We start from the raw sequence: 5,162 nt of genomic DNA, 5'->3' as shown, positions 1-5,162 counted from the left end.
ACGGTGATTGAGAGGATTTCATCCACCGAACGCGGGTTGCATGAAGCTTTTATGAGTCTGCTGAAAGGCTTTGAGGTATGTGAAATAGTGTATGTTTTTGACAGTACCGCACACGTTAGGTGTGCCCTATGCAGTGTTGGAGATATGCCCTATAGGTAATCATGTATGATGATATTTCCTATGTGTTTATGAATAAAGATAGTCCTTGGACATTATCAATGATGTGTATCAGCAAGTACGTGACTTGTTTGTGGGACTATGCATTGTATGATGACTGTCCTAAAAGGTCCCTAGTCGAAAGGGCTGTGTGGACGCGCAGCCAACTAGACTAGAATATGACACGGTCGATGGCTTGGTCTCACTAGCCATGGAGCATTGGATGCTAACCGGATAATATGGACTTGGAAGGATCTGGTCGGATTCGACATAGTCGGATCCGAGTCGAGATAAGGCCTGACTCGGACAGACCCAACTATGAGACGCAACAATATGTCATCTATGAGTCTCTAACAACATATGTTCTATGTCCTAAGACCTGAGCTGACGCATGTACTCGGGATGGTGACAGACCTGCTTTGGGCCGACCAAACGCTACTCCGTCACTGGGTAGTTACAAAGGTAGGTTTCAGGCTTGTCCAGACCCATGCTGCGAGACATGGTCGAGCAAGATGGGATTTGCCCCTCCGACCAGGAGAGATATACTCTGGGGCCCCTCGTGTGATCCGACCAGGATAAGCATGGCCATGCGACAAGGATTATGAGATAATCCAGATAGTGGTTGGCATCACTGGAACGAGAAAGAGGTTGGGCTAGCAGAAGGATGATAGACTCGCCTTGAGCTTGACAACATATATCGTGTGGCAAAAGGAATGGAAGTATGATGTACAGTTTCGCTAACCAGCTTCATAGTCTGCTTGTTGTTTGGCACGCCTTTCTAGAGGCCGCTACCAACCGTGCAGTTCGGAGTTGATCCGAACTGCGACCAAGCCGACTTGAACCTAAGGGGTCGCGCGCTTAAGGGAAGGAACCTACGAGGTCGGATCCGAGGACACTGGTCGGATGTGATCCGAACTGTATTAGGATTGTGGCCGAGTAGACTTATGGGCTTTAGGGTCCGTGCGAGGCCCAAGTGTTGAGCCCGCAACGGATGCCTATATATATAGTGGAGGTGCCGCACACTCACGCGGTTGATCGCTTCGGCGCTGTCACTAGGGTTTGCATGTGTTGCGAATAGACACCTCCACTCGCCGCCGGTTGTGTGATCGGACCTAGCAGTCCGCCGCACGACGTTCCTCCTACACGCGCGGATACCGTTAGAGGTGGTGCACTCGCGCCGCTCCGGTGAACCTGTATGTGGGAACCGACCACCGGTTGTACGAGGGAGATCGGACGAGGAGGAGACGATCCATGTGGACACGCTGCCCAACTCTTCTTCCGCTGCACGGCACTGCGCGTCTAGTGGTAGTGAACTGTGATCCATCTCCCATAGCATGTTCTTGGTTGTTCTGCGCATAGGAAATTTTAATTTGCAGTCGATGCACCCTACCGTAGATCCCAACATGCAGCTAGTAGCCCCTGGGACTCTGGTTGCCGTCGAGAACGGCGGCAAATAGAGGATCATAGTCCCAGGCAATAATCAGGCCGCCTTCATGTGCAGGTGGCTGAAGGCCCAGTGGCTAGCCGGACTAATGAGTTTGCCGAGCTGAAGCGGCAATTTGATGCGGCCGATGCCGACATCGTGCTTGTTAACAAGCGGCTCGACGAGGCACAGGGTATGTGATTTCTCTGGTGATCAACACATAGTAAGAGGAGCATGATGCCAGTATCTTTAATATGTTGTGAATGCAGATGGAGCTGCTGCCGTGGAGACCCTTTGGGCGGAACTTGCCCGGGCCAAGGAACAAGCCAGGAATAGTGATTTGGCCGCTCTAAAGGTGGTCGAAGAGCTGAGGGCCGAACAGGCTGCTCATTGCCAAAGCAAGGAAAAAATAGCGAAAATGGCCATTGAGTTGAAAGATGCCGCCGACCGCTACCAGCTTCTTGAAAAAGAAAGCCGGGCGAAGGCGACGGACCTGGAGAAGGCCATGGTAGCAGCCAAGGAAGCCCGCTCCAAAATTAGAGCGGCGACGGAGGAGTTGCGTCAAGCTAGAGATATCGCGGCTGGGAAGCCCTTTTTGTTGCGGACGAAGTTCGGAGATCCGAAGTATGCCCCTCTTGATCAACTATGGAGTTCTGCAGACGCATACATGGATTTGGCGGCAAGTGCTGCTGATGCGGCCGAGTACTTCAAGGATAACAAAGATCGTGACGTGGAAAAGGTGTTCTGGTCACAGTTCCATGTTCCAGTGCATCCGCTGCTGTTGAATGAGCGAATGGCCGAATGGGCCAAGCTCCATAGGTTGTCCGGGCTTGCCATGAGGTCTGTTGTGGATCATCTGTGGTCGGAAGGGCCAAGGCCGAATAGTTATTTTAGTTTAGTGCAACAGTTCCTTGGTGCTGTGCCGCACATCGACGCTATGAAGAGTTCGGCGTGCATAGAGGGTGCGCGTATGGCACTTGCCCGTGTCAAGACATACTGGGCAGAGATGGAGGCCACCGCTATTGCAACCCAGAGTCCGGCCATAGGCCGAGTATCTGCCGAGCACTACTTTGAAGAAGTCCTTGAAGGCGCTCGTTCAATAGAGGCTCAGTTCTCGAAGAATATAATGTTCTAGTGACATCTATTCCTATTCTAAAAACAATGTTTTATTGAATTATAAAGGCTGTGTTTATACTTTTGCCTGCCTCCTGTGCGGCCGTTTTATGTATATATGTATATAACCTGAAAGTTTGCCGTTGTCGGCTTCAGCCCCCACGCATATAATGCGGGGTGTTCGCAAAAAAACACATATTCACACTTGATCCAATGTCTTGGTCCATTAAGGAGGTGGTAGCGCAGTGAATGAGGCAATCAGACTATATTGCTTTAACACTTTCACTTAGCCATAGGAGTTTGACAGCAGGACTACTAGATCACCCCTGGTACCTCTGCGCTCGTCCGAATACAGGGCGCGTACGTACATGACCGGGAAACGAACCTTCGTTAATGCGGAGGAATCCCGAAGATTCCGCTAAGTCATCGAGTGGTTGACCAGTCTCGCGCTTTATCATGACAGTCAGTTTTCGGCTTTCTCTAGTGAGGTGCTCATCCGGATGAACCAGGGCACAATTGCAGTAGTTCTCCCGGTGCCGCCTTAGCTGATAGAGCGGAACGTAAGGTAGCAAAACACGGGAGCCGGGCAAACCCAACATTTGACCAAAGACATGATTCGGAGCTGATGCATATAAGGCCAAACTCGCGACGCCGAACACTCCCTAAGGTATTCGGTCTTTATAACATATGTCAGGCTGAACAATGCCCTTAGTAATAAACCCCGAGTGTCCAGGTACGTGCAATATTCTGATGTGGAAAAATGCCAATAACGTCAGCATCCTTCTCGGTTGTATTGAGTATCCGGAGGATGTGAACAACAAGAGACAGTAAAAAAGGTTTACACAGGGTCTTAATCTGAAAAGAAACCTTTGAGTGGGTCCCTGCTGCATGTCTGCGCCTGTGTCTCCGTTGTGTCGTGTCCTGGACGGGTGTAAAACGATTGTCAGTTGTAACAGAGAAGAACTTAGGTGAAAGTTGTCATGCCAAAAAATTGGTTATTCTTGATGAACCATTGAAATTAAAGATAAGTCAAGTTGGGCCGAAATAGCCCTGATTACATGCGGGAAGCCCCTGGTATAGTCTATGAGGGTTTAAAAACCAATCTCAGGTATATCTAGTGATGCGCCGGACTCGTCTAACCGTGTTCGCGGTCTTGACGACCTGTCATTTATTCTAGTTGGTGAGGCCGTCTAGTGCCCGGCTGTTAAAGCCGCCGCACATTCTTCCACGCGTAGAGAACGCTCGATATTCCACTAATTGTGATGGTGCCCCGTGGACCAGGCATCTTAAGCTTAAGAGAATCGTAATGTGGTATCGCATTAAAATGAGCGAAAGCTGTTCTTCCGAGTAGTGCTTGATAGCCGCTTCGGAATGGAGCAATGTCGAAGTTTAACTTCTCACTTCGGTAGTTGTCGGATGAACCGAATACAACCTCTAGTATTAGAGAGCCCATGGAGCGGGCCTCTGGGCCTGGTATTACTCCCTTGAAGGTAGTATTACTGTGGTTTATTTTTGTCGGGTCTATCCCCAGTTTGCGGACTGTGCCCGGATATATCAGATTTAGACCACTGCCGCCGTCCATAAGGACTCGTGTGAGATGGTATCCATTTATTATTGGGTCTAACACCAAGGCAGCCAATCCTTCATGCCGGATGCTTGTCGGGTGATCCCTGCGATCGAAAGTGATCAGGCAGGCCAACCAGGGGTTGAACTTAGGGGTGACGGACTCTACGGCGCGTATGTCTCGGAGTGCATGTTTGCTTCTCCTCTTCGTCACATGGGTCATGTTTACTGTTTTGACCTCTGATGGGAATTTTTTCTGTCCTCCCGTGCTTTGCTGGCGAGGTTCGTCCTCGTCTTCGCTTGGTGTTTCCCTCCCCTTGTGTTCGACGTTGAGCTTACCGGCCTGCTTGAAGACCCAACATTCTCTGTGGGTGTGATTTGCAGGTTTATCCGAGGTGCCATGAATCTTACATAATTTGTCTAGAATCTTATTTAGGCTGGACAGTCCATCTCTGCTGCCTTTGAAAGGCTTTTTCCGCTGACCTGGTCGAGAGCCCCAGAATCCGGTGTTTACCGCCGTATTATCTGGGCTGTCTTCTTTATTTCGACGTTTGCTTTTACTGCGTCGTGGTTTTCCATTGCCATCCCTGACTTCGGATGTGCTTGGGTCGCTGGTGCTACTGCGGGCTAACCAGCTATCTTCGCCCGCGCAAAAGCGGGTCATGAGGCTTGTCAGGGCTGCCATTGTTCTCAATTTTTCTTGGCCGAGGTGTCTGGCGAGCCATTCGTGTCGGACGCTATGTTTGAAAGCTGCTAGAGCTTGTACGTCCGTACAGTCAACGATTTGGTTCTTCTTAGTGAGAAACCTGTTCCAAAGCTTTCGGTCTGACTCTCTGGGCTGTTGAATTACATGACTTAAATCGTCTGCATCCGGAGGTCGGACATAGGTCCCTTGAAAATTAGCCCG

Source organism: Triticum urartu, chromosome 7A (assembly GCF_056163025.1).
Source record: "Triticum urartu cultivar PI428250 chromosome 7A, HENAU_Tu73, whole genome shotgun sequence".
Lineage (NCBI taxonomy): Eukaryota > Viridiplantae > Streptophyta > Magnoliopsida > Poales > Poaceae > Triticum > Triticum urartu.
Note: the sequence above shows the minus strand (reverse complement) of the source record.